We start from the raw sequence: 25240 nt of genomic DNA on the forward strand, positions 1-25240 counted from the left end.
CTCGCAAATGAATAGTGTGAATGGTGCTATTAAAGTGGGCACCAGAATCTGCAGCTTTTGGCAGTCTCCGGAGAATGACGACGTGAAATACTTAGTTCTTGTGATGTATTTTCCACCCCTGATAAAGACCCTCGCGATTGTCGTCGTCGTCGTCGTCGTCGTCGTCGTCGTCGTCGTCGTCGTCGGCGCCGCCGCCGCCGCCGCTTTGGTAATAGCGACAACTCGCCATTGTATCACATAGGGTGAGGTACCTTCTGCAAGCGACTGAGATGGCACTAAGCGATTGAAGCTGATTTGCCACCTCTTGTTTGATCAGCGTCATAAGGGCTTGAATGTAACTTGCGATGGGACACAGCAAGAAGTAGCGTCGTACTTTTAGTACTGAAATTTGAGATGGAGAACTGCGTCAAAGATGGGAAATTCATTCTGCCAAGTGTACAAATGGCGAAAATGAAGTGTGTGTGGAGAAGTATACTGCACCAGTGACCGTGTGGCCTAATGGATAAGGCGTCGGACTTCGGATCCGAAGATTGCAGGTTCGAATCCTGTCACGGTCGAGTTTTTCCTGTTCTGCAAAAGATGCATGCTGTTTTACTGTGTTGTTTGAGTACTCTAAAACTAGTTGGAAGTTGCTGCTGTCCGCTTCCTGGCTGCAAAACCGGCGTCTACCAGAAGCACAAGCAAGACAAGGGTGATCTGTAGCGAAGTTTTCGGCACAGTGCCGTTCAGGAGAGTTTTTGTTGTAACTACTGCATCTGATTCAGGAGCCAAGGGCTACGCCACAGGCGTCTGCGCACTGTCGAGCATGTGTGTTGAATAATGGTGCTGATAGCCACGTATCATTTCAAGCAGATTTGATGCCTTTCGGAGACAATTTTTCATTGAATAGGATTGTAGCTGATTTGTGGCAGCAGGAAATAAGTTGTAGTCAAAAGAATCTTCAATAGATGGTCGCAGGTCAAATCAGTATTGTATGGCTCGTAACGCGTTGCGTGCAGCCCGGCTAGCTCAGTCGGTAGTACATGAGACTCTTAATCTCAGGGCCGTGGGTTCGAGCCCCACGCTGGGCGGCGCAAAATTTTGTGTCTACGCGGATCCAACATGCGCCCCTCTCGTGAGCCTTGCGTAATGAACGTAACGGGTTACGACGATGCCTAGCTTCGTATGAATATCAGAGGAACGGTATTTGAAGCTGAAAGTGACTCTGAAATGAAATAAATGTGTTGTTTTGGAATTTTAGTTGTACATCGATATAGTGTGAGATGTGTAGGAAAGCAGCAGCTGTGCTAACTAAATGCAAATAATGGTCGCTCATGCGGTGCGTTTCGAGCTGAAGGGCTCCGATTCACTACTCTGTAAGAACAAAGTACCCGAAAAGGGCGCTAGGAGGCGCCTCCTTAGCTCAGTGGCAGAGCGCTGGTCTAGTAAACCAGAGGTCGTGAGTTCGATCCTCACAGGAGGCAAATGAATTTTGTAACAGCCCCTCCCACCGTGGCCCTTTCGAAAAAAGCGGTCAGGGATAAAAAAAATTATGAATGGGTGCGGTATTTAAGAAATGCTCTCGCAAATGAATAGTGTGAATGGTGCTATTAAAGTGGGCACCAGAATCTGCAGCTTTTGGCAGTCTGCGGAGAATGCCGACGTGAAATACTTAGTTCTTGTGATGTATTTTCTACCCCTGATAAAGACCCTCGCGATTGTCGTCGTCGTCGTCGTCGTCGTCGTCGTCGTCGCCGCTTTGGTAATAGCGACAACTCGCCATTGTATCACATAGGGTGAGGTACCTTCTGCAAGCGACTGAGATGGCACTAAGCGATTGAAGCTGATTTGCCACCTCTTGTTTGATCAGCGTCATAAGGGCTTGAATGTAACTTGCGATGGGACACAGCAAGAAGTAGCGTCGTACTTTTAGTACTGAAATTTGAGATGGAGAACTGCGTCAAAGATGGGAAATTCATTCTGCCAAGTGTACAAATGGCGAAAATGAAGTGTGTGTGGAGAAGTATACTGCACCAGTGACCGTGTGGCCTAATGGATAAGGCGTCGGACTTCGGATCCGAAGATTGCAGGTTCGAATCCTGTCACGGTCGAGTTTTTCCTGTTCTGCAAAAGATGCATGCTGTTTTACTGTGTTGTTTGAGTACTCTAAAACTAGTTGGAAGTTGCTGCTGTCCGCTTCCTGGCTGCAAAACCGGCGTCTACCAGAAGCACAAGCAAGACAAGGGTGATCTGTAGCGAAGTTTTCGGCACAGTGCCGTTCAGGAGAGTTTTTGTTGGAACTACTGCATCTGATTCAGGAGCCAAGGGCTACGCCACAGGCGTCTGCGCACTGTCGAGCATGTGTGTTGAATAATGGTGCTGATAGCCACGTATCATTTCAAGCAGATTTGATGCCTTTCGGAGACAATTTTTCATTGAATAGGATTGTAGCTGATTTGTGGCAGCAGGAAATAAGTTGTAGTCAAAAGAATCTTCAATAGATGGTCGCAGGTCAAATCAGTATTGTATGGCTCGTAACGCGTTGCGTGCAGCCCGGCTAGCTCAGTCGGTAGTACATGAGACTCTTAATCTCAGGGCCGTGGGTTCGAGCCCCACGCTGGGCGGCGCAAAATTTTGTGTCTACGCGGATCCAACATGCGCCCCTCTCGTGAGCCTTGCGTAATGAACGTAACGGGTTACGACGATGCCTAGCTTCGTATGAATATCAGAGGAACGGTATTTGAAGCTGAAAGTGACTCTGAAATGAAATAAATGTGTTGTTTTGGAATTTTAGTTGTACATCGATATAGTGTGAGATGTGTAGGAAAGCAGCAGCTGTGCTAACTAAATGCAAATAATGGTCGCTCATGCGGTGCGTTTCGAGCTGAAGGGCTCCGATTCACTACTCTGTAAGAACAAAGTACCCGAATAGGGCGCTAGGAGGCGCCTCCTTAGCTCAGTGGCAGAGCGCTGGTCTAGTAAACCAGAGGTCGTGAGTTCGATCCTCACAGGAGGCAAATGAATTTTGTAACAGCCCCTCCCACCGTGGCCCTTTCGAAAAAAGCGGTCAGGGATAAAAAAAATTATGAATGGGTGCGGTATTTAAGAAATGCTCTCGCAAATGAATAGTGTGAATGGTGCTATTAAAGTGGGCACCAGAATCTGCTGCTTTTGGCAGTCTCCGGAGAATGCCGACGTGAAATACTTAGTTCTTGTGATTCACTACTCTGTAAGAACAAAGTACCCGAATAGGGCGCTAGGAGGCGCCTCCTTAGCTCAGTGGCAGAGCGCTGGTCTAGTAAACCAGAGGTCGTGAGTTCGATCCTCACAGGAGGCAAATGAATTTTGTAACAGCCCCTCCCACCGTGGCCCTTTCGAAAAAAGCGGTCAGGGATAAAAAAAATTATGAATGGGTGCGGTATTTAAGAAATGCTCTCGCAAATGAATAGTGTGAATGGTGCTATTAAAGTGGGCCTAGAATCTGCAGCTTTTGGCAGTCTCCGGAGAATGCCGACGTGAAATACTTAGTTCTTGTGATGTATTTTCTACCCCTGATAAAGACCCTCGCGATTGTCGTCGTCGTCGTCGTCGTCGTCGTCGTCGTCGTCGTCGGCGCCGCCGCCGCCGCTTTGGTAATAGCGACAACTCGCCATTGTATCACATAGGGTGAGGTACCTTCTGCAAGCGACTGAGATGGCACTAAGCGATTGAAGCTGATTTGCCACCTCTTGTTTGATCAGCGTCATAAGGGCTTGAATGTAACTTGCGATGGGACACAGCAAGAAGTAGCGTCGTACTTTTAGTACTGAAATTTGAGATGGAGAACTGCGTCAAAGATGGGAAATTCATTCTGCCAAGTGTACAAATGGCGAAAATGAAGTGTGTGTGGAGAAGTATACTGCACCAGTGACCGTGTGGCCTTATGGATAAGGCGTCGGACTTCGGATCCGAAGATTGCAGGTTCGAATCCTGTCACGGTCGAGTTTTTCCTGTTCTGCAAAAGATGCATGCTGTTTTACTGTGTTGTTTGAGTACTCTAAAACTAGTTGGAAGTTGCTGCTGTCCGCTTCCTGGCTGCAAAACCGGCGTCTACCAGAAGCACAAGCAAGACAAGGGTGATCTGTAGCGAAGTTTTCGGCACAGTGCCGTTCAGGAGAGTTTTTGTTGGAACTACTGCATCTGATTCAGGAGCCAAGGGCTACGCCACAGGCGTCTGCGCACTGTCGAGCATGTGTGTTGAATAATGGTGCTGATAGCCACGTATCATTTCAAGCAGATTTGATGCCTTTCGGAGACAATTTTTCATTGAATAGGATTGTAGCTGATTTGTGGCAGCAGGAAATAAGTTGTAGTCAAAAGAATCTTCAATAGATGGTCGCAGGTCAAATCAGTATTGTATGGCTCGTAACGCGTTGCGTGCAGCCCGGCTAGCTCAGTCGGTAGTACATGAGACTCTTAATCTCAGGGCCGTGGGTTCGAGCCCCACGCTGGGCGGCGCAAAATTTTGTGTCTACGCGGATCCAACATGCGCCCCTCTCGTGAGCCTTGCGTAATGAACGTAACGGGTGACGACGATGCCTAGCTTCGTATGAATATCAGAGGAACGGTATTTGAAGCTGAAAGAGACTCTGAAATGAAATAAATGTGTTGTTTTGGAATTTTAGTTGTACATCGATATAGTGTGAGATGTGTAGGAAAGCAGCAGCTGTGCTAACTAAATGCAAATAATGGTCGCTCATGCGGTGCGTTTCGAACTGAAGGGCTCCGATTCACTACTCTGTAAGAACAAAGTACCCGAAAAGGGCGCTAGGAGGCGCCTCCTTAGCTCAGTGGCAGAGCGCTGGTCTAGTAAACCATAGGTCGTGAGTTCGATCCTCACAGGAGGCAAATGAATTTTGTAACAGCCCCTCCCACCGTGGCCCTTTCGAAAAAAGCGGTCAAGGATAAGAAAAATTATGAATGGGTGCGTTATTTAAGAAATGCTCTCGCAAATGAATAGTGTGAATGGTGCTATTAAAGTGGGCACCAGAATCTGCAGCTTTTGGCAGTCTCCGGAGAATGCCGACGTGAAATACTTAGTTCTTGTGATGTATTTTCTACCCCTGATAAAGACCCTCGCGATTGTCGTCGTCGTCGTCGTCGTCGTCGTCGTCGCCGCTTTGGTAATAGCGACAACTCGCCATTGTATCACATAGGGTGAGGTACCTTCTGCAAGCGACTGAGATGGCACTAAGCGATTGAAGCTGATTTGCCACCTCTTGTTTGATCAGCGTCATAAGGGCTTGAATGTAACTTGCGATGGGACACAGCAAGAAGTAGCGTCGTACTTTTAGTACTGAAATTTGAGATGGAGAACTGCGTCAAAGATGGGAAATTCATTCTGCCAAGTGTACAAATGGCGAAAATGAAGTGTGTGTGGAGAAGTATACTGCACCAGTGACCGTGTGGCCTTATGGATAAGGCGTCGGACTTCGGATCCGAAGATTGCAGGTTCGAATCCTGTCACGGTCGAGTTTTTCCTGTTCTGCAAAAGATGCATGCTGTTTTACTGTGTTGTTTGAGTACTCTAAAACTAGTTGGAAGTTGCTGCTGTCCGCTTCCTGGCTGCAAAACCGGCGTCTACCAGAAGCACAAGCAAGACAAGGGTGATCTGTAGCGAAGTTTTCGGCACAGTGCCGTTCAGGAGAGTTTTTGTTGGAACTACTGCATCTGATTCAGGAGCCAAGGGCTACGCCACAGGCGTCTGCGCACTGTCGAGCATGTGTGTTGAATAATGGTGCTGATAGCCACGTATCATTTCAAGCAGATTTGATGCCTTTCGGAGACAATTTTTCATTGAATAGGATTGTAGCTGATTTGTGGCAGCAGGAAATAAGTTGTAGTCAAAAGAATCTTCAATAGATGGTCGCAGGTCAAATCAGTATTGTATGGCTCGTAACGCGTTGCGTGCAGCCCGGCTAGCTCAGTCGGTAGAGCATGAGACTCTTAATCTCAGGGTCGTGGGTTCGAGCCCCACGCTGGGCGGCGCAAAATTTTGTGTCTACGCGGATCCAACATGCGCCCCTCTCGTGAGCCTTGCGTAATGAACGTAACGGGTTACGACGATGCCTAGCTTCGTATGAATATCAGAGGAACGGTATTTGAAGCTGAAAGAGACTCTGAAATGAAATAAATGTGTTGTTTTGGAATTTTAGTTGTACATCGATATAGTGTGAGATGTGTAGGAAAGCAGCAGCTGTGCTAACTAAATGCAAATAATGGTCGCTCATGCGGTGCGTTTCGAGCTGAAGGGCTCCGATTCACTACTCTGTAAGAACAAAGTACCCGAAAAGGGCGCTAGGAGGCACCTCCTTAGCTCAGTGGCAGAGCGCTGGTCTAGTAAACCATAGGTCGTGAGTTCGATCCTCACAGGAGGCAAATGAATTTTGTAACAGCCCCTCCCACCGTGGCCCTTTCGAAAAAAGCGGTCAAGGATAAAAAAAATTATGAATGGGTGCGGTATTTAAGAAATGCTCTCGCAAATGAATAGTGTGAATGGTGCTATTAAAGTGGGCACCAGAATCTGCAGCTTTTGGCAGTCTCCGGAGAATGACGACGTGAAATACTTAGTTCTTGTGATGTATTTTCCACCCCTGATAAAGACCCTCGCGATTGTCGTCGTCGTCGTCGTCGTCGTCGTCGTCGTCGTCGTCGTCGTCGGCGCCGCCGCCGCCGCCGCTTTGGTAATAGCGACAACTCGCCATTGTATCACATAGGGTGAGGTACCTTCTGCAAGCGACTGAGATGGCACTAAGCGATTGAAGCTGATTTGCCACCTCTTGTTTGATCAGCGTCATAAGGGCTTGAATGTAACTTGCGATGGGACACAGCAAGAAGTAGCGTCGTACTTTTAGTACTGAAATTTGAGATGGAGAACTGCGTCAAAGATGGGAAATTCATTCTGCCAAGTGTACAAATGGCGAAAATGAAGTGTGTGTGGAGAAGTATACTGCACCAGTGACCGTGTGGCCTAATGGATAAGGCGTCGGACTTCGGATCCGAAGATTGCAGGTTCGAATCCTGTCACGGTCGAGTTTTTCCTGTTCTGCAAAAGATGCATGCTGTTTTACTGTGTTGTTTGAGTACTCTAAAACTAGTTGGAAGTTGCTGCTGTCCGCTTCCTGGCTGCAAAACCGGCGTCTACCAGAAGCACAAGCAAGACAAGGGTGATCTGTAGCGAAGTTTTCGGCACAGTGCCGTTCAGGAGAGTTTTTGTTGGAACTACTGCATCTGATTCAGGAGCCAAGGGCTACGCCACAGGCGTCTGCGCACTGTCGAGCATGTGTGTTGAATAATGGTGCTGATAGCCACGTATCATTTCAAGCAGATTTGATGCCTTTCGGAGACAATTTTTCATTGAATAGGATTGTAGCTGATTTGTGGCAGCAGGAAATAAGTTGTAGTCAAAAGAATCTTCAATAGATGGTCGCAGGTCAAATCAGTATTGTATGGCTCGTAACGCGTTGCGTGCAGCCCGGCTAGCTCAGTCGGTAGTACATGAGACTCTTAATCTCAGGGCCGTGGGTTCGAGCCCCACGCTGGGCGGCGCAAAATTTTGTGTCTACGCGGATCCAACATGCGCCCCTCTCGTGAGCCTTGCGTAATGAACGTAACGGGTTACGACGATGCCTAGCTTCGTATGAATATCAGAGGAACGGTATTTGAAGCTGAAAGTGACTCTGAAATGAAATAAATGTGTTGTTTTGGAATTTTAGTTGTACATCGATATAGTGTGAGATGTGTAGGAACGCAGCAGCTGTGCTAACTAAATGCAAATAATGGTCGCTCATGCGGTGCGTTTCGAGCTGAAGGGCTCCGATTCACTACTCTGTAAGAACAAAGTACCCGAAAACGGCGCTAGGAGGCGCCTCCTTAGCTCAGTGGCAGAGCGCTGGTCTAGTAAACCAGAGGTCGTGAGTTCGATCCTCACAGGAGGCAAATGAATTTTGTAACAGCCCCTCCCACCGTGGCCCTTTCGAAAAAAGCGGTCAGGGATAAAAAAAATTATGAATGGGTGCGGTATTTAAGAAATGCTCTCGCAAATGAATAGTGTGAATGGTGCTATTAAAGTGGGCACCAGAATCTGCAGCTTTTGGCAGTCTGCGGAGAATGCCGACGTGAAATACTTAGTTCTTGTGATGTATTTTCTACCCCTGATAAAGACCCTCGCGATTGTCGTCGTCGTCGTTCGCGGCGCCGCCGCCGCCGCTTTGGTAATAGCGACAACTCGCCATTGTATCACATAGGGTGAGGTACCTTCTGCAAGCGACTGAGATGGCACTAAGCGATTGAAGCTGATTTGCCACCTCTTGTTTGATCAGCGTCATAAGGGCTTGAATGTAACTTGCGATGGGACACAGCAAGAAGTAGCGTCGTACTTTTAGTACTGAAATTTGAGATGGAGAACTGCGTCAAAGATGGGAAATTCATTCTGCCAAGTGTACAAATGGCGAAAATGAAGTGTGTGTGGAGAAGTATACTGCACCAGTGACCGTGTGGCCTAATGGATAAGGCGTCGGACTTCGGATCCGAAGATTGCAGGTTCGAATCCTGTCACGGTCGAGTTTTTCCTGTTCTGCAAAAGATGCATGCTGTTTTACTGTGTTGTTTGAGTACTCTAAAACTAGTTGGAAGTTGCTGCTGTCCGCTTCCTGGCTGCAAAACCGGCGTCTACCAGAAGCACAAGCAAGACAAGGGTGATCTGTAGCGAAGTTTTCGGCACAGTGCCGTTCAGGAGAGTTTTTGTTGGAACTACTGCATCTGATTCAGGAGCCAAGGGCTACGCCACAGGCGTCTGCGCACTGTCGAGCATGTGTGTTGAATAATGGTGCTGATAGCCACGTATCATTTCAAGCAGATTTGATGCCTTTCGGAGACAATTTTTCATTGAATAGGATTGTAGCTGATTTGTGGCAGCAGGAAATAAGTTGTAGTCAAAAGAATCTTCAATAGATGGTCGCAGGTCAAATCAGTATTGTATGGCTCGTAACGCGTTGCGTGCAGCCCGGCTAGCTCAGTCGGTAGTACATGAGACTCTTAATCTCAGGGCCGTGGGTTCGAGCCCCACGCTGGGCGGCGCAAAATTTTGTGTCTACGCGGATCCAACATGCGCCCCTCTCGTGAGCCTTGCGTAATGAACGTAACGGGTTACGACGATGCCTAGCTTCGTATGAATATCAGAGGAACGGTATTTGAAGCTGAAAGTGACTCTGAAATGAAATAAATGTGTTGTTTTGGAATTTTAGTTGTACATCGATATAGTGTGAGATGTGTAGGAAAGCAGCAGCTGTGCTAACTAAATGCAAATAATGGTCGCTCATGCGGTGCGTTTCGAGCTGAAGGGCTCCGATTCACTACTCTGTAAGAACAAAGTACCCGAAAAGGGCGCTAGGAGGCGCCTCCTTAGCTCAGTGGCAGAGCGCTGGTCTAGTAAACCAGAGGTCGTGAGTTCGATCCTCACAGGAGGCAAATGAATTTTGTAACAGCCCCTCCCACCGTGGCCCTTTCGAAAAAAGCGGTCAGGGATAAAAAAAATTATGAATGGGTGCGGTATTTAAGAAATGCTCTCGCAAATGAATAGTGTGAATGGTGCTATTAAAGTGGGCACCAGAATCTGCAGCTTTTGGCAGTCTGCGGAGAATGCCGACGTGAAATACTTAGTTCTTGTGATGTATTTTCTACCCCTGATAAAGACCCTCGCGATTGTCGTCGTCGTCGTCGTCGTCGTCGTCGTCGTCGTCGTCGGCGCCGCCGCCGCCGCTTTGGTAATAGCGACAACTCGCCATTGTATCACATAGGGTGAGGTACCTTCTGCAAGCGACTGAGATGGCACTAAGCGATTGAAGCTGATTTGCCACCTCTTGTTTGATCAGCGTCATAAGGGCTTGAATGTAACTTGCGATGGGACACAGCAAGAAGTAGCGTCGTACTTTTAGTACTGAAATTTGAGATGGAGAACTGCGTCAAAGATGGGAAATTCATTCTGCCAAGTGTACAAATGGCGAAAATGAAGTGTGTGTGGAGAAGTATACTGCACCAGTGACCGTGTGGCCTAATGGATAAGGCGTCGGACTTCGGATCCGAAGATTGCAGGTTCGAATCCTATCACGGTCGAGTTTTTCCTGTTCTGCAAAAGATGCATGCTGTTTTACTGTGTTGTTTGAGTACTCTAAAACTAGTTGGAAGTTGCTGCTGTCCGCTTCCTGGCTGCAAAACCGGCGTCTACCAGAAGCACAAGCAAGACAAGGGTGATCTGTAGCGAAGTTTTCGGCACAGTGCCGTTCAGGAGAGTTTTTGTTGTAACTACTGCATCTGATTCAGGAGCCAAGGGCTACGCCACAGGCGTCTGCGCACTGTCGAGCATGTGTGTTGAATAATGGTGCTGATAGCCACGTATCATTTCAAGCAGATTTGATGCCTTTCGGAGACAATTTTACATTGAATAGGATTGTAGCTGATTTGTGGCAGCAGGAAATAAGTTGTAGTCAAAAGAATCTTCAATAGATGGTCGCAGGTCAAATCAGTATTGTATGGCTCGTAACGCGTTGCGTGCAGCCCGGCTAGCTCAGTCGGTAGAGCATGAGACTCTTAATCTCAGGGTCGTGGGTTCGAGCCCCACGCTGGGCGGCGCAAAATTTTGTGTCTACGCGGATCCAACATGCGCCCCTCTCGTGAGCCTTGCGTAATGAACGTAACGGGTTACGACGATGCCTAGCTTCGTATGAATATCAGAGGAACGGTATTTGAAGCTGAAAGTGACTCTGAAATGAAATAAATGTGTTGTTTTGGAATTTTAGTTGTACATCGATATAGTGTGAGATGTGTAGGAAAGCAGCAGCTGTGCTAACTAAATGCAAATAATGGTCGCTCATGCGGTGCGTTTCGAGCTGAAGGGCTCCGATTCACTACTCTGTAAGAACAAAGTACCCGAATAGGGCGCTAGGAGGCGCCTCCTTAGCTCAGTGGCAGAGCGTTGGTCTAGTAAACCAGAGGTCGTGAGTTCGATCCTCACAGGAGGCAAATGAATTTTGTAACAGCCCCTCCCACCGTGGCCCTTTCGAAAAAAGCGGTCAGGGATAAAAAAAATTATGAATGGGTGCGGTATTTAAGAAATGCTCTCGCAAATGAATAGTGTGAATGGTGCTATTAAAGTGGGCACCAGAATCTGCAGCTTTTGGCAGTCTGCGGAGAATGCCGACGTGAAATACTTAGTTCTTGTGATGTATTTTCTACCCCTGATAAAGACCCTCGCGATTGTCGTCGTCGTCGTCGTCGTCGTCGTCGTCGTCGTCGGCGCCGCTTTGGTAATAGCGACAACTCGCCATTGTATCACATAGGGTGAGGTACCTTCTGCAAGCGACTGAGATGGCACTAAGCGATTGAAGCTGATTTGCCACCTCTTGTTTGATCAGCGTCATAAGGGCTTGAATGTAACTTGCGATGGGACACAGCAAGAAGTAGCGTCGTACTTTTAGTACTGAAATTTGAGATGGAGAACTGCGTCAAAGATGGGAAATTCATTCTGCCAAGTGTACAAATGGCGAAAATGAAGTGTGTGTGGAGAAGTATACTGCACCAGTGACCGTGTGGCCTAATGGATAAGGCGTCGGACTTCGGATCCGAAGATTGCAGGTTCGAATCCTGTCACGGTCGAGTTTTTCCTGTTCTGCAAAAGATGCATGCTGTTTTACTGTGTTGTTTGAGTACTCTAAAACTAGTTGGAAGTTGCTGCTGTCCGCTTCCTGGCTGCAAAACCGGCGTCTACCAGAAGCACAAGCAAGACAAGGGTGATCTGTAGCGAAGTTTTCGGCACAGTGCCGTTCAGGAGAGTTTTTGTTGTAACTACTGCATCTGATTCAGGAGCCAAGGGCTACGCCACAGGCGTCTGCGCACTGTCGAGCATGTGTGTTGAATAATGGTGCTGATAGCCACGTATCATTTCAAGCAGATTTGATGCCTTTCGGAGACAATTTTTCATTGAATAGGATTGTAGCTGATTTGTGGCAGCAGGAAATAAGTTGTAGTCAAAAGAATCTTCAATAGATGGTCGCAGGTCAAATCAGTATTGTATGGCTCGTAACGCGTTGCGTGCAGCCCGGCTAGCTCAGTCGGTAGTACATGAGACTCTTAATCTCAGGGTCGTGGGTTCGAGCCCCACGCTGGGCGGCGCAAAATTTTGTGTCTACGCGGATCCAACATGCGCCCCTCTCGTGAGCCTTGCGTAATGAACGTAACGGGTTACGACGATGCCTAGCTTCGTATGAATATCAGAGGAACGGTATTTGAAGCTGAAAGTGACTCTGAAATGAAATAAATGTGTTGTTTTGGAATTTTAGTTGTACATCGATATAGTGTGAGATGTGTAGGAAAGCAGCAGCTGTGCTAACTAAATGCAAATAATGGTCGCTCATGCGGTGCGTTTCGAGCTGAAGGGCTCCGATTCACTACTCTGTAAGAACAAAGTACCCGAAAAGGGCGCTAGGAGGCGCCTCCTTAGCTCAGTGGCTGAGCGCTGGTTTAGTAAACCAGAGGTCGTGAGTTCGATCCTCACAGGAGGCAAATGAATTTTGTAACAGCCCCTCCCACCGTGGCCCTTTCGAAAAAAGCGTTCAGGGATAAAAAAAATTATGAATGGGTGCGGTATTTAAGAAATGCTCTCGCAAATGAATAGTGTGAATGGTGCTATTAAAGTGGGCACCAGAATCTGCAGCTTTCCAGTGCCCCAACCTCCAATCCCCTCCCTCCTGTAATACCTGCAGCCTCCCCCACCCTACCTACTCCCAAAAGTGTAAAGCCCGGCCCCCTCCCACCACCCCTGAACTCACCGTCCCTGTCCGTCCCCTGGACGCCCCCACCCCCCCTGGCAATTCCCTTCGTCCCCCCCCCACTGCTGAGGACATCATCAGGTTCCTCACCATTGTCCTCCAAAACGTCCATCCCTTTCAGCGCCCCCACACCCTCCAACAGATCTCCCTCGCCGCCCGTTCCATATTCCACCTTAAAATGTACGCCACCTATTCCAATAACCAGGCCCATTTCACCTTCTCCCGCCTTGACACCCTCGTCTAAATCCTTATCATGGCGCGACAGCATCGTATCCTTTTCAACAATATCCGCTCCCTTCCCGCCAACAAGAACCTCTTCCTGCACACCCTTGCTACCCACCGTGTGGATGCCTTCCTCCTCAATGAAACCTTCCTCCAACCCCACCACTCCATCCACACCTCCCCCTATCTCCTCCACCGCTCCGATAATCCCCTCCCAGTTGCGCGTGGCGGAGTTGCCATTGGCCACCACCGCCAGATCCCCGTTCGGCTCCAACCTCTCCTTCCCGACCCCACCGAACACCTGATCCTTAGTCTCTTCTTCCCCGGCCTTACCGTTACCTGTGCCACCATCTATGTCCGCCCCAACGCCCCTCTTCCTTTCGACTTCCTCTCCCACATCGACCGTACCTTCTCCTCCTATGTGATCGCCGCCGACCTCAACATCCATAGTCGCTCCGCTGCCCAGTTGCGGCGGTGGCATCGGTTCCTCTCCTCCCTTCAAGGCGACCTCGTCCCCATCCCCCAGCACACCCGCCCCGAATCCAATTCCACTCCCGATGTTATTCTTTCCTCCCCCAACCTCCTTGGTCGCATTACGGTGGATGTCCTGGAGCCTATTGGTAGTGACCATCTCCCTGTCCTCCTCACCGTTTCAGACGGTCGTCGCCCCCGCCCCGACCCTCGTCATGACCCTCCCCCCAAGTACATCCATGACTATTCCCGTGCCAACTGGGATGCCTACCGGGATACCCTCTCCACTCAGGTCGACAGCCACCCTCTCGCCTACCGCCATCCCGATGATGTCTCCCATGCCGCCTCCTTTCTCCAGCAGACCTTGTCTGAGGCCGTGGAGGCCCACGTCCCTACTGTTGCCATCCACCCCCACCGTCCTACCTTACCACCACAGGCCGTCCTCCTCCTCCGTGAATCCCGTCGTCTCTACCGTGCCTTCCTCCGCACGCGTGACCCGGACACCCTACGACGCCACCGGCAACTACAGCGACACATTCGAAATTTGCTCGCGGCTAAGAAACGCCGGGACTGGCGACAGACATGCACCCGTTTAAATGCTACCCTCCCCGTCAACTCGTCCAAGTTCTGGACCGCCTTCCGTCGCCTTACCGGAACTAAGCCCTCTCCCTACTATCCTCTTCTCCACGATGACCACCCCTTCCCTGACGCCCTTAGTAAGGCCAACCACTTTGCCTCCTACCTGTCCGATGTGTTTTCCATCCCTGATGATCCCCGGTTCGATTACTCCCTCTTCCCAGATATCCGCGATCGAACTGACACCTCTGTCCCTCCCCTCGCTCCTGGTTTCCAGTACTTGGACAACATTCCACACACGGAACTTAACGCCCCCATCACTACACAGGATCTCATTACTACACTCCGCACCAAACGCAACACCGCTCCTGGTCACGATCGTGTCACCTACCGTCACCTTCGTGAAGCTCCTGTCTCTTTCCTCTCCACCCTGGCCAGGCTCTACAATGTAGTCCTGTCCACTGGTTACTACCCCGACCTGTGGAAAACCTCTCGTATCCTCATGTTCCTCAAACCTGGCAAACCGCCGTCCGCCGTCTCCTCCTATCGTCCCATCAGCCTTACCTCGGTCTTCAGCAAGGTCCTGGAATCTATCCTCACCCGCCGCATCCACCAGCATCTCCGCCAGCACCGCCTCCTCCCCGTTACCCAGTGTGGCTTTCGGCCGTCCTTCTCTTCCGACGATCTTCTCCTTCACCTCACTCATCTCCTTTCCGAACAGCTCAATTCCCGTCGCTCCGCCATCTTCCTCTCTCTTGACCTCGAACGCGCCTATGACCGCGTATGGCACTCCGGTCTCCTCTTCAAGCTCCAAACCTTCGCCCTTCCCATTAACTACGTTCGTCTGATCGGTTCCTTTCTCTCCCGCCGTCCTTCCTATGTCACCATCCATAACTCCGATTCCTACACCTTTTTCCCCTCCGCCGGTGTGCCCCAAGGCTCCGTCCTCTCCCCCCTTCTGTACTTGTTGTACACGGCGGACATGCCGCCGCCGCCACCCCCCGTCCACCTTCTCCAGTTTGCCGATGACACCGCCTTCCTTGCCCTTGCCCCCACCCTGCAACGCTCCCAACACCTTCTCCAATCCCATCTTGACCGGTTCACCGCTTGGTGCAACCAGTGGTTGCTCACGGTCAATCCTTCCAAAACCCAGGCGATCATTGTAGGCAAAACCACCCCTTCCTTCCGCCTCCTTGATTTCTATCTCACCGTTTATGGCCGTCCCATCGCTCTCACCCCCACCCTTAAGTACCTTGGCGTCACCCTCGACCGTCGCCTCTCCTGGACTCCCCATCTCCAGACAATCCAAGCCAAGGCACGTTCCCGACTCCGTCTCCTCAAGCTCCTTTCCGGCCGTACGTGGGGTCTGGACCCCTCCACCATCCTACACACTTATAAGTCCCTCATCCGCCCTATCCTCTGTTACGCCCATCCCGCCTGGATCTCCGCCCCCCCTTCCTTTTATAAATCCCTCCAAATCCTTGAACGCCATGCTCTCCGCCTTGCCTATCGCATCCGTCTCCCCTCCCCCACGCGGATCCTGTATGATCTTATCCCCTTCCCTCACCTCCTCCTCTTCCTCGAAAGGATACGAATCCTCTACACCTCCCGTAAACTCGATCCTCCCCACCCGCTCGTCTCCCCGATCCTCTCCCACCCCCGCCCGCTGCCGCGCCTGTACTCTCATGTCCCACCCGGTCTCCATCTCTCCACCCTCCTTACCCTCTCCCAAGGTGGCTTCCGCCAGCTCCCCCTCCCTGATGATGCCCTCCTCCCCTCCATCTACCCCTCCTACCAACTTTGATCCTCCCGCCCTCCTCCCGTGCTTGCTCCTCCGGGCACCCTCCCTCCCTTCTCTCCCTTTTTCCCTCCCTCCTCCTTTTCTCTCCCCTTCTCCCCCGGGCCCCCCCTCCCCTGTCCCACTCCCTCTTTCCCCCGTCTCCCCCGCCGTTGGCATCCTATTCTCCCCTCTCCCCCCACCTCCCCCCTGTTCCACTCTTGGCAGGTCCCCGGACTCGCACACGCTACGTGGACTTTCGCGCGCCGGAGATCGCCGCCATCAGTGTCTTGTGTGTGCCGTCGTGTTTCGTGTTCAGTGTTTCCCGTCCCGCTCCGTTGTTCACCAGTGCCATCGTCTTCTTCAGTGTCTGTGCGTCGTCTCAACAGTTTGCAGTGTGGTTTATCGTCAAGTGTGAACGGCTCCGTGTTTGTCTCTCTGTGTCTCCTATTTTATCGCCCACCATTTTGTGACTTTTCTGTTTCCTCCTGTTTTTTTGTGCTTATGTCTCATTTGGCTGAAGAGCAGCGTAGTGTGCTGCTGCCAGCCTGCTTATTGTATAGGCATTAAAATGACAATAAAGTAAAAAAAAAAAAAAAAAAAAAATCTGCAGCTTTCGGCAGTCTGCGGAGAATGCCGACGTGAAATACTTAGTTCTTGTGATGTATTTTCTACCCCTGATAAAGACCCTCGCGATTGTCGTCGTCGTCGTCGTCTTCGGCGCCGCCGCCGCCGCTTTGGTAATAGCGACAACTCGCCATTGTATCACATAGGGTGAGGTACCTTCTGCAAGCGACTGAGATGGCACTAAGCGATTGAAGCTGATTTGCCACCTCTTGTTTGATCAGCGTCATAAGGGCTTGAATGTAACTTGCGATGGGACACAGCAAGAAGTAGCGTCGTACTTTTAGTACTGAAATTTGAGATGGAGAACTGCGTCAAAGATGGGAAATTCATTCTGCCAAGTGTACAAATGGCGAAAATGAAGTGTGTGTGGAGAAGTATACTGCACCAGTGACCGTGTGGCCTAATGGATAAGGCGTCGGACTTCGGATCCGAAGATTGCAGGTTCGAATCCTGTCACGGTCGAGTTTTTCCTGTTCTGCAAAAGATGCATGCTGTTTTACTGTGTTGTTTGAGTACTCTAAAACTAGTTGGAAGTTGCTGCTGTCCGCTTCCTGGCTGCAAAACCGGCGTCTACCAGAAGCACAAGCAAGACAAGGGTGATCTGTAGCGAAGTTTTCGGCACAGTGCCGTTCAGGAGAGTTTTTGTTGGAACTACTGCATCTGATTCAGGAGCCAAGGGCTACGCCACAGGCGTCTGCGCACTGTCGAGCATGTGTGTTGAATAATGGTGCTGATAGCCACGTATCATTTCAAGCAGATTTGATGCCTTTCGGAGACAATTTTTCATTGAATAGGATTGTAGCTGATTTGTGGCAGCAGGAAATAAGTTGTAGTCAAAAGAATCTTCAATAGATGGTCGCAGGTCAAATCAGTATTGTATGGCTCGTAACGCGTTGCGTGCAGCCCGGCTAGCTCAGTCGGTAGTACATGAGACTCTTAATCTCAGGGCCGTGGGTTCGAGCCCCACGCTGGGCGGCGCAAAATTTTGTGTCTACGCGGATCCAACATGCGCCCCTCTCGTGAGCCTTGCGTAATGAACGTAACGGGTTACGACGATGCCTAGCTTCGTATGAATATCAGAGGAACGGTATTTGAAGCTGAAAGTGACTCTGAAATGAAATAAATGTGTTGTTTTGGAATTTTAGTTGTACATCGATATAGTGTGAGATGTGTAGGAACGCAGCAGCTGTGCTAACTAAATGCAAATAATGGTCGCTCATGCGGTGCGTTTCGAGCTGAAGGGCTCCGATTCACTACTCTGTAAGAACAAAGTACCCGAAAAGGGCGCTAGGAGGCGCCTCCTTAGCTCAGTGGCAGAGCGCTGGTCTAGTAAACCAGAGGTCGTGAGTTCGATCCTCACAGGAGGCAAATGAATTTTGTAACAGCCCCTCCCACCGTGGCCCTTTCGAAAAAAGCGGTCAGGGATAAAAAAAATTATGAATGGGTGCGGTATTTAAGAAATGCTCTCGCAAATGAATAGTGTGAATGGTGCTATTAAAGTGGGCACCAGAATCTGCAGCTTTTGGCAGTCTGCGGAGAATGCCGACGTGAAATACTTAGTTCTTGTGATGTATTTTCTACCCCTGATAAAGACCCTCGCGATTGTCGTCGTCGTCGGCGGCGGCGCCGCCGCCGCCGCTTTGGTAATAGCGACAACTCGCCATTGTATCACATAGGGTGAGGTACCTTCTGCAAGCGACTGAGATGGCACTAAGCGATTGAAGCTGATTTGCCACCTCTTGTTTGATCAGCGTCATAAGGGCTTGAATGTAACTTGCGATGGGACACAGCAAGAAGTAGCGTCGTACTTTTAGTACTGAAATTTGAGATGGAGAACTGCGTCAAAGATGGGAAATTCATTCTGCCAAGTGTACAAATGGCGAAAATGAAGTGTGTGTGGAGAAGTATACTGCACCAGTGACCGTGTGGCCTAATGGATAAGGCGTCGGACTTCGGATCCGAAGATTGCAGGTTCGAATCCTGTCACGGTCGAGTTTTTCCTGTTCTGCAAAAGATGCATGCTGTTTTACTGTGTTGTTTGAGTACTCTAAAACTAGTTGGAAGTTGCTGCTGTCCGCTTCCTGGCTGCAAAACCGGCGTCTACCAGAAGCACAAGCAAGACAAGGGTGATCTGTAGCGAAGTTTTCGGCACAGTGCCGTTCAGGAGAGTTTTTGTTGTAACTACTGCATCTGATTCAGGAGCCAAGGGCTACGCCACAGGCGTCTGCGCACTGTCGAGCATGTGTGTTGAATAATGGTGCTGATAGCCACGTATCATTTCAAGCAGATTTGATGCCTTTCGGAGACAATTTTTCATTGAATAGGATTGTAGCTGATTTGTGGCAGCAGGAAATAAGTTGTAGTCAAAAGAATCTTCAATAGATGGTCGCAGGTCAAATCAGTATTGTATGGCTCGTAACGCGTTGCGTGCAGCCCGGCTAGCTCAGTCGGTAGTACATGAGACTCTTAATCTCAGGGTCGTGGGTTCGAGCCCCACGCTGGGCGGCGCAAAATTTTGTGTCTACGCGGATCCAACATGCGCCCCTCTCGTGAGCCTTGCGTAATGAACGTAACGGGTTACGACGATGCCTAGCTTCGTATGAATATCAGAGGAACGGTATTTGAAGCTGAAAGTGACTCTGAAATGAAATAAATGTGTTGTTTTGGAATTTTAGTTGTACATCGATATAGTGTGAGATGTGTAGGAATGCAGCAGCTGTGCTAACTAAATGCAAATAATGGTCGCTCATGAGGTGCGTTTCGAGCTGAAGGGCTCCGATTCACTACTCTGTAAGAACAAAGTACCCGAAAAGGGCGCTAGGAGGCGCCTTCTTAGCTCAGTGGCAGAGCGCTGGTCTAGTAAACCAGAGGTCGTGAGTTCGATCCTCACAGGAGGCAAATGAATTTTGTAACAGCCCCTCCCACCGTGGCCCTTTCGAAAAAAGCGGTCAGGGATAAAAAAAAATTATGAATGGGTGCGGTATTTAAGAAATGCTCTCGCAAATGAATAGTGTGAATGGTGCTATTAAAGTGGGCACCAGAATCTGCAGCTTTTGGCAGTCTGCGGAGAATGCCGACGTGAAATACTTAGTTCTTGTGATGTATTTTCTACCCCTGATAAAGACCCTCGCGATTGTCGTCGTCGTCGTCGTCGTCGGCGCCGCCGCCGCCGCTTTGGTAATAGCGACAACTCGCCATTGTATCACATAGGGTGAGGTACCTTCTGCAAGCGACTGAGATGGCACTAAGCGATTGAAGCTGATTTGCCACCTCTTGTTTGATCAGCGTCATAAGGGCTTGAATGTAACTTGCGATGGGACACAGCAAGAAGTAGCGTCGTACTTTTAGTACTGAAATTTGAGATGGAGAACTGCGTCAAAGATGGGAAATTCATTCTGCCAAGTGTACAAATGGCGAAAATGAAGTGTGTGTGGAGAAGTATACTGCACCAGTGACCGTGTGGCCTAATGGATAAGGCGTCGGACTTCGGATCCGAAGATTGCAGGTTCGAATCCTGTCACGGTCGAGTTTTTCCTGTTCTGCAAAAGATGCATGCTGTTTTACTGTGTTGTTTGAGTACTCTAAAACTAGTTGGAAGTTGCTGCTGTCCGCTTCCTGGCTGCAAAACCGGCGTCTACCAGAAGCACAAGCAAGACAAGGGTGATCTGTAGCGAAGTTTTCGGCACAGTGCCGTTCAGGAGAGTTTTTGTTGTAACTACTGCATCTGATTCAGGAGCCAAGGGCTACGCCACAGGCGTCTGCGCACTGTCGAGCATGTGTGTTGAATAATGGTGCTGATAGCCACGTATCATTTCAAGCAGATTTGATGCCTTTCGGAGACAATTTTTCATTGAATAGGATTGTAGCTGATTTGTGGCAGCAGGAAATAAGTTGTAGTCAAAAGAATCTTCAATAGATGGTCGCAGGTCAAATCAGTATTGTATGGCTCGTAACGCGTTGCGTGCAGCCCGGCTAGCTCAGTCGGTAGTACATGAGACTCTTAATCTCAGGGTCGTGGGTTCGAGCCCCACGCTGGGCGGCGCAAAATTTTGTGTCTACGCGGATCCAACATGCGCCCCTCTCGTGAGCCTTGCGTAATGAACGTAACGGGTTACGACGATGCCTAGCTTCGTATGAATATCAGAGGAACGGTATTTGAAGCTGAAAGTGACTCTGAAATGAAATAAATGTGTTGTTTTGGAATTTTAGTTGTACATCGATATAGTGTGAGATGTGTAGGAATGCAGCAGCTGTGCTAACTAAATGCAAATAATGGTCGCTCATGAGGTGCGTTTCGAGCTGAAGGGCTCCGATTCACTACTCTGTAAGAACAAAGTACCCGAAAAGGGCGCTAGGAGGCGCCTTCTTAGCTCAGTGGCAGAGCGCTGGTCTAGTAAATCAGAGGTCGTGAGTTCGATCCTCACAGGAGGCAAATGAATTTTGTAACAGCCCCTCCCACCGTGGCCCTTTCGAAAAAAGCGGTCAGGGATAAAAAAAAATTATGAATGGGTGCGGTATTTAAGAAATGCTCTCGCAAATGAATAGTGTGAATGGTGCTATTAAAGTGGGCACCAGAATCTGCAGCTTTTGGCAGTCTGCGGAGAATGCCGACGTGAAATACTTAGTTCTTGTGATGTATTTTCTACCCCTGATAAAGACCCTCGCGATTGTCGTCGTCGTCGTCGTCGTCGGCGCCGCCGCCGCCGCTTTGGTAATAGCGACAACTCGCCATTGTATCACATAGGGTGAGGTACCTTCTGCAAGCGACTGAGATGGCACTAAGCGATTGAAGCTGATTTGCCACCTCTTGTTTGATCAGCGTCATAAGGGCTTGAATGTAACTTGCGATGGGACACAGCAAGAAGTAGCGTCGTACTTTTAGTACTGAAATTTGAGATGGAGAACTGCGTCAAAGATGGGAAATTCATTCTGCCAAGTGTACAAATGGCGAAAATGAAGTGTGTGTGGAGAAGTATACTGCACCAGTGACCGTGTGGCCTAATGGATAAGGCGTCGGACTTCGGATCCGAAGATTGCAGGTTCGAATCCTGTCACGGTCGAGTTTTTCCTGTTCTGCAAAAGATGCATGCTGTTTTACTGTGTTGTTTGAGTACTCTAAAACTAGTTGGAAGTTGCTGCTGTCCGCTTCCTGGCTGCAAAACCGGCGTCTACCAGAAGCACAAGCAAGACAAGGGTGATCTGTAGCGAAGTTTTCGGCACAGTGCCGTTCAGGAGAGTTTTTGTTGGAACTACTGCATCTGATTCAGGAGCCAAGGGCTACGCCACAGGCGTCTGCGCACTGTCGAGCATGTGTGTTGAATAATGGTGCTGATAGCCACGTATCATTTCAAGCAGATTTGATGCCTTTCGGAGACAATTTTTCATTGAATAGGATTGTAGCTGATTTGTGGCAGCAGGAAATAAGTTGTAGTCAAAAGAATCTTCAATAGATGGTCGCAGGTCAAATCAGTATTGTATGGCTCGTAACGCGTTGCGTGCAGCCCGGCTAGCTCAGTCGGTAGAGCATGAGACTCTTAATCTCAGGGTCGTGGGTTCGAGCCCCACGCTGGGCGGCGCAAAATTTTGTGTCTACGCGGATCCAACATGCGCCCCTCTCGGGAGCCTTGCGTAATGAACGTAACGGGTTACGACGATGCCTAGCTTCGTATGAATATCAGAGGAACGGTATTTGAAGCTGAAAGTGACTCTGAAATGAAATAAATGTGTTGTTTTGGAATTTTAGTTGTACATCGATATAGTGTGAGATGTGTAGGAAAGCAGCAGCTGTGCTAACTAAATGCAAATAATGGTCGCTCATGCGGTGCGTTTCGAGCTGAAGGGCTCCGATTCACTACTCTGTAAGAACAAAGTACCCGAATAGGGCGCTAGGAGGCGCCTCCTTAGCTCAGTGGCAGAGCGCTGGTCTAGTAAACCAGAGGTCGTGAGTTCGATCCTCACAGGAGGCAAATGAATTTTGTAACAGCCCCTCCCACCGTGGCCCTTTCGAAACAAGCGGTCAGGGATAAAAAAAATTATGAATGGGTGCGGTATTTAAGAAATGCTCTCGCAAATGAATAGTGTGAATGGTGCTATTAAAGTGGGCACCAGAATCTGCAGCTTTTGGCAGTCTGCGGAGAATGCCGACGTGAAATACTTAGTTCTTGTGATGTATTTTCTACCCCTGATAAAGACCCTCGCGATTGTCGTCGTCGTCGTCGTCGTCGTCGTCGGCGCCGCCGCCGCCGCTTTGGTAATAGCGACAACTCGCCATTGTATCACATAGGGTGAGGTACCTTCTGCAAGCGACTGAGATGGCACTAAGCGATTGAAGCTGATTTGCCACCTCTTGTTTGATCAGCGTCATAAGGGCTTGAATGTAACTTGCGATGGGACACAGCAAGAAGTAGCGTCGTACTTTTAGTACTGAAATTTGAGATGGAGAACTGCGTCAAAGATGGGAAATTCATTCTGCCAAGTGTACAAATGGCGAAAATGAAGTGTGTGTGGAGAAGTATACTGCACCAGTGACCGTGTGGCCTAATGGATAAGGCGTCGGACTTCGGATCCGAAGATTGCAGGTTCGAATCCTGTCACGGTCGAGTTTTTCCTGTTCTGCAAAAGATGCATGCTGTTTTACTGTGTTGTTTGAGTACTCTAAAACTAGTTGGAAGTTGCTGCTGTCCGCTTCCTGGCTGCAAAACCGGCGTCTACCAGAAGCACAAGCAAGACAAGGGTGATCTGTAGCGAAGTTTTCGGCACAGTGCCGTTCAGGAGAGTTTTTGTTGGAACTACTGCATCTGATTCAGGAGCCAAGGGCTACGCCACAGGCGTCTGCGCACTGTCGAGCATGTGTGTTGAATAATGGTGCTGATAGCCACGTATCATTTCAAGCAGATTTGATGCCTTTCGGAGACAATTTTTCATTGAATAGGATTGTAGCTGATTTGTGGCAGCAGGAAATAAGTTGTAGTCAAAAGAATCTTCAATAGATGGTCGCAGGTCAAATCAGTATTGTATGGCTCGTAACGCGTTGCGTGCAGCCCGGCTAGCTCAGTCGGTAGTACATGAGACTCTTAATCTCAGGGCCGTGGGTTCGAGCCCCACGCTGGGCGGCGCAAAGTTTTGTGTCTACGCGGATCCAACATGCGCCCCTCTCGTGAGCCTTGCGTAATGAACGTAACGGGTTACGACGATGCCTAGCTTCGTATGAATATCAGAGGAACGGTATTTGAAGCTGAAAGTGACTCTGAAATGAAATAAATGTGTTGTTTTGGAATTTTAGTTGTACATCGATATAGTGTGAGATGTGTAGGAAAGCAGCAGCTGTGCTAACTAAATACAAATAATGGTCGCTCATGCGGTGCGTTTCGAGCTGAAGGGCTCCGATTCACTACTCTGTAAGAACAAAGTACCCGAAAAGGGCGCTAGGAGGCGCCTCCTTAGCTCAGTGGCAGAGCGCTGGTCTAGTAAACCAGAGGTCGTGAGTTCGATCCTCACAGGAGGCAAATGAATTTTGTAACAGCCCCTCCCACCGTGGCCCTTTCGAAAAAAGCGGTCAGGGATAAAAAAAATTATGAATGGGTGCGGTATTTAAGAAATGCTCTCGCAAATGAATAGTGTGAATGGTGCTATTAAAGTGGGCACCAGAATCTGCAGCTTTTGGCAGTCTGCGGAGAATTCCGACGTGAAATACTTAGTTCTTGTGATGTATTTTCTACCCCTGATAAAGACCCTCGCGATTGTCGTCGTCGTCGTCGTCGTCGGCGCCGCCGCCGCCGCTTTGGTAATAGCGACAACTCGCCATTGTATCACATAGGGTGAGGTACCTTCTGCAAGCGACTGAGATGGCACTAAGCGATTGAAGCTGATTTGCCACCTCTTGTTTGATCAGCGTCATAAGGGCTTGAATGTAACTTGCGATGGGACACAGCAAGAAGTAGCGTCGTACTTTTAGTACTGAAATTTGAGATGGAGAACTGCGTCAAAGATGGGAAATTCATTCTGCCAAGTGTACAAATGGCGAAAATGAAGTGTGTGTGGAGAAGTATACTGCACCAGTGACCGTGTGGCCTAATGGATAAGGCGTCGGACTTCGGATCCGAAGATTGCAGGTTCGAATCCTGTCACGGTCGAGTTTTTCCTGTTCTGCAAAAGATGCATGCTGTTTTACTGTGTTGTTTGAGTACTCTAAAACTAGTTGGAAGTTGCTGCTGTCCGCTTCCTGGCTGCAAAACCGGCGTCTACCAGAAGCACAAGCAAGACAAGGGTGATCTGTAGCGAAGTTTTCGGCACAGTGCCGTTCAGGAGAGTTTTTGTTGGAACTACTGCATCTGATTCAGGAGCCAAGGGCTACGCCACAGGCGTCTGCGCACTGTCGAGCATGTGTGTTGAATAATGGTGCTGATAGCCACGTATCATTTCAAGCAGATTTGATGCCTTTCGGAGACAATTTTTCATTGAATAGGATTGTAGCTGATTTGTGGCAGCAGGAAATAAGTTGTAGTCAAAAGAATCTTCAATAGATGGTCGCAGGTCAAATCAGTATTGTATGGCTCGTAACGCGTTGCGTGCAGCCCGGCTAGCTCAGTCGGTAGTACATGAGACTCTTAATCTCAGGGCCGTGGGTTCGAGCCTCACGCTGGGCGGCGCAAAGTTTTGTGTCTACGCGGATCCAACATGCGCCCCTCTCGTGAGCCTTGCGTAATGAACGTAACGGGTTACGACG

At 49.3% G+C, this 25240-nt stretch overlaps 42 non-coding genes across 42 annotated transcripts; all 42 read left to right on the forward strand.

Moving 5' to 3' along the window:
- The first annotated feature begins 484 nt into the window (after positions 1-484).
- On the forward strand, positions 485-557 carry Trnar-ucg (transfer RNA arginine (anticodon UCG)). Its single transcript has one exon. It is a non-coding gene; the product is annotated as a tRNA-Arg (tRNA).
- A 440-nt stretch (positions 558-997) lies between these two features.
- On the forward strand, positions 998-1070 carry Trnak-cuu (transfer RNA lysine (anticodon CUU)). Its single transcript has one exon. It is a non-coding gene; the product is annotated as a tRNA-Lys (tRNA).
- A 321-nt stretch (positions 1071-1391) lies between these two features.
- On the forward strand, positions 1392-1463 carry Trnat-agu (transfer RNA threonine (anticodon AGU)). The gene has a single exon. It is a non-coding gene; the product is annotated as a tRNA-Thr (tRNA).
- Positions 1464-2017: 554 nt separating this feature from the next.
- On the forward strand, positions 2018-2090 carry Trnar-ucg (transfer RNA arginine (anticodon UCG)). Its single transcript has one exon. It is a non-coding gene; the product is annotated as a tRNA-Arg (tRNA).
- Positions 2091-2530: 440 nt separating this feature from the next.
- On the forward strand, positions 2531-2603 carry Trnak-cuu (transfer RNA lysine (anticodon CUU)). Its single transcript has one exon. It is a non-coding gene; the product is annotated as a tRNA-Lys (tRNA).
- Positions 2604-2924: 321 nt separating this feature from the next.
- On the forward strand, positions 2925-2996 carry Trnat-agu (transfer RNA threonine (anticodon AGU)). Its single transcript has one exon. It is a non-coding gene; the product is annotated as a tRNA-Thr (tRNA).
- A 248-nt stretch (positions 2997-3244) lies between these two features.
- Positions 3245-3316, forward strand: Trnat-agu (transfer RNA threonine (anticodon AGU)). Its single transcript has one exon. It is a non-coding gene; the product is annotated as a tRNA-Thr (tRNA).
- A 571-nt stretch (positions 3317-3887) lies between these two features.
- Trnar-ucg (transfer RNA arginine (anticodon UCG)) lies at positions 3888-3960 on the forward strand. The gene has a single exon. It is a non-coding gene; the product is annotated as a tRNA-Arg (tRNA).
- A 440-nt stretch (positions 3961-4400) lies between these two features.
- Trnak-cuu (transfer RNA lysine (anticodon CUU)) lies at positions 4401-4473 on the forward strand. Its single transcript has one exon. It is a non-coding gene; the product is annotated as a tRNA-Lys (tRNA).
- Positions 4474-4794: 321 nt separating this feature from the next.
- On the forward strand, positions 4795-4866 carry Trnat-agu (transfer RNA threonine (anticodon AGU)). Its single transcript has one exon. It is a non-coding gene; the product is annotated as a tRNA-Thr (tRNA).
- Positions 4867-5417: 551 nt separating this feature from the next.
- Positions 5418-5490, forward strand: Trnar-ucg (transfer RNA arginine (anticodon UCG)). The gene has a single exon. It is a non-coding gene; the product is annotated as a tRNA-Arg (tRNA).
- Positions 5491-5930: 440 nt separating this feature from the next.
- Trnak-cuu (transfer RNA lysine (anticodon CUU)) lies at positions 5931-6003 on the forward strand. Its single transcript has one exon. It is a non-coding gene; the product is annotated as a tRNA-Lys (tRNA).
- Positions 6004-6324: 321 nt separating this feature from the next.
- Positions 6325-6396, forward strand: Trnat-agu (transfer RNA threonine (anticodon AGU)). Its single transcript has one exon. It is a non-coding gene; the product is annotated as a tRNA-Thr (tRNA).
- A 581-nt stretch (positions 6397-6977) lies between these two features.
- Trnar-ucg (transfer RNA arginine (anticodon UCG)) lies at positions 6978-7050 on the forward strand. Its single transcript has one exon. It is a non-coding gene; the product is annotated as a tRNA-Arg (tRNA).
- A 440-nt stretch (positions 7051-7490) lies between these two features.
- Trnak-cuu (transfer RNA lysine (anticodon CUU)) lies at positions 7491-7563 on the forward strand. Its single transcript has one exon. It is a non-coding gene; the product is annotated as a tRNA-Lys (tRNA).
- Positions 7564-7884: 321 nt separating this feature from the next.
- Positions 7885-7956, forward strand: Trnat-agu (transfer RNA threonine (anticodon AGU)). Its single transcript has one exon. It is a non-coding gene; the product is annotated as a tRNA-Thr (tRNA).
- A 551-nt stretch (positions 7957-8507) lies between these two features.
- Trnar-ucg (transfer RNA arginine (anticodon UCG)) lies at positions 8508-8580 on the forward strand. The gene has a single exon. It is a non-coding gene; the product is annotated as a tRNA-Arg (tRNA).
- A 440-nt stretch (positions 8581-9020) lies between these two features.
- On the forward strand, positions 9021-9093 carry Trnak-cuu (transfer RNA lysine (anticodon CUU)). The gene has a single exon. It is a non-coding gene; the product is annotated as a tRNA-Lys (tRNA).
- A 321-nt stretch (positions 9094-9414) lies between these two features.
- On the forward strand, positions 9415-9486 carry Trnat-agu (transfer RNA threonine (anticodon AGU)). The gene has a single exon. It is a non-coding gene; the product is annotated as a tRNA-Thr (tRNA).
- A 572-nt stretch (positions 9487-10058) lies between these two features.
- Trnar-ucg (transfer RNA arginine (anticodon UCG)) lies at positions 10059-10131 on the forward strand. Its single transcript has one exon. It is a non-coding gene; the product is annotated as a tRNA-Arg (tRNA).
- Positions 10132-10571: 440 nt separating this feature from the next.
- On the forward strand, positions 10572-10644 carry Trnak-cuu (transfer RNA lysine (anticodon CUU)). Its single transcript has one exon. It is a non-coding gene; the product is annotated as a tRNA-Lys (tRNA).
- A 321-nt stretch (positions 10645-10965) lies between these two features.
- Trnat-agu (transfer RNA threonine (anticodon AGU)) lies at positions 10966-11037 on the forward strand. The gene has a single exon. It is a non-coding gene; the product is annotated as a tRNA-Thr (tRNA).
- Positions 11038-11597: 560 nt separating this feature from the next.
- Positions 11598-11670, forward strand: Trnar-ucg (transfer RNA arginine (anticodon UCG)). The gene has a single exon. It is a non-coding gene; the product is annotated as a tRNA-Arg (tRNA).
- A 440-nt stretch (positions 11671-12110) lies between these two features.
- Positions 12111-12183, forward strand: Trnak-cuu (transfer RNA lysine (anticodon CUU)). The gene has a single exon. It is a non-coding gene; the product is annotated as a tRNA-Lys (tRNA).
- A 321-nt stretch (positions 12184-12504) lies between these two features.
- Trnat-agu (transfer RNA threonine (anticodon AGU)) lies at positions 12505-12576 on the forward strand. The gene has a single exon. It is a non-coding gene; the product is annotated as a tRNA-Thr (tRNA).
- A 4328-nt stretch (positions 12577-16904) lies between these two features.
- Positions 16905-16977, forward strand: Trnar-ucg (transfer RNA arginine (anticodon UCG)). The gene has a single exon. It is a non-coding gene; the product is annotated as a tRNA-Arg (tRNA).
- Positions 16978-17417: 440 nt separating this feature from the next.
- Positions 17418-17490, forward strand: Trnak-cuu (transfer RNA lysine (anticodon CUU)). The gene has a single exon. It is a non-coding gene; the product is annotated as a tRNA-Lys (tRNA).
- A 321-nt stretch (positions 17491-17811) lies between these two features.
- On the forward strand, positions 17812-17883 carry Trnat-agu (transfer RNA threonine (anticodon AGU)). Its single transcript has one exon. It is a non-coding gene; the product is annotated as a tRNA-Thr (tRNA).
- Positions 17884-18434: 551 nt separating this feature from the next.
- On the forward strand, positions 18435-18507 carry Trnar-ucg (transfer RNA arginine (anticodon UCG)). Its single transcript has one exon. It is a non-coding gene; the product is annotated as a tRNA-Arg (tRNA).
- A 440-nt stretch (positions 18508-18947) lies between these two features.
- Positions 18948-19020, forward strand: Trnak-cuu (transfer RNA lysine (anticodon CUU)). The gene has a single exon. It is a non-coding gene; the product is annotated as a tRNA-Lys (tRNA).
- Positions 19021-19341: 321 nt separating this feature from the next.
- Trnat-agu (transfer RNA threonine (anticodon AGU)) lies at positions 19342-19413 on the forward strand. The gene has a single exon. It is a non-coding gene; the product is annotated as a tRNA-Thr (tRNA).
- A 555-nt stretch (positions 19414-19968) lies between these two features.
- On the forward strand, positions 19969-20041 carry Trnar-ucg (transfer RNA arginine (anticodon UCG)). Its single transcript has one exon. It is a non-coding gene; the product is annotated as a tRNA-Arg (tRNA).
- Positions 20042-20481: 440 nt separating this feature from the next.
- On the forward strand, positions 20482-20554 carry Trnak-cuu (transfer RNA lysine (anticodon CUU)). The gene has a single exon. It is a non-coding gene; the product is annotated as a tRNA-Lys (tRNA).
- Positions 20555-20875: 321 nt separating this feature from the next.
- Positions 20876-20947, forward strand: Trnat-agu (transfer RNA threonine (anticodon AGU)). The gene has a single exon. It is a non-coding gene; the product is annotated as a tRNA-Thr (tRNA).
- Positions 20948-21502: 555 nt separating this feature from the next.
- Trnar-ucg (transfer RNA arginine (anticodon UCG)) lies at positions 21503-21575 on the forward strand. The gene has a single exon. It is a non-coding gene; the product is annotated as a tRNA-Arg (tRNA).
- Positions 21576-22015: 440 nt separating this feature from the next.
- Trnak-cuu (transfer RNA lysine (anticodon CUU)) lies at positions 22016-22088 on the forward strand. The gene has a single exon. It is a non-coding gene; the product is annotated as a tRNA-Lys (tRNA).
- A 321-nt stretch (positions 22089-22409) lies between these two features.
- Trnat-agu (transfer RNA threonine (anticodon AGU)) lies at positions 22410-22481 on the forward strand. Its single transcript has one exon. It is a non-coding gene; the product is annotated as a tRNA-Thr (tRNA).
- Positions 22482-23041: 560 nt separating this feature from the next.
- On the forward strand, positions 23042-23114 carry Trnar-ucg (transfer RNA arginine (anticodon UCG)). The gene has a single exon. It is a non-coding gene; the product is annotated as a tRNA-Arg (tRNA).
- A 440-nt stretch (positions 23115-23554) lies between these two features.
- Positions 23555-23627, forward strand: Trnak-cuu (transfer RNA lysine (anticodon CUU)). The gene has a single exon. It is a non-coding gene; the product is annotated as a tRNA-Lys (tRNA).
- A 321-nt stretch (positions 23628-23948) lies between these two features.
- Trnat-agu (transfer RNA threonine (anticodon AGU)) lies at positions 23949-24020 on the forward strand. The gene has a single exon. It is a non-coding gene; the product is annotated as a tRNA-Thr (tRNA).
- A 554-nt stretch (positions 24021-24574) lies between these two features.
- On the forward strand, positions 24575-24647 carry Trnar-ucg (transfer RNA arginine (anticodon UCG)). Its single transcript has one exon. It is a non-coding gene; the product is annotated as a tRNA-Arg (tRNA).
- Positions 24648-25087: 440 nt separating this feature from the next.
- Positions 25088-25160, forward strand: Trnak-cuu (transfer RNA lysine (anticodon CUU)). The gene has a single exon. It is a non-coding gene; the product is annotated as a tRNA-Lys (tRNA).
- The last annotated feature ends 80 nt before the right edge of the window (positions 25161-25240 follow it).

Source organism: Schistocerca cancellata, unplaced genomic scaffold (genome assembly GCF_023864275.1).
Source record: "Schistocerca cancellata isolate TAMUIC-IGC-003103 unplaced genomic scaffold, iqSchCanc2.1 HiC_scaffold_1109, whole genome shotgun sequence".
NCBI classification, from domain to species: Eukaryota; Metazoa; Arthropoda; class Insecta; order Orthoptera; family Acrididae; genus Schistocerca; species Schistocerca cancellata.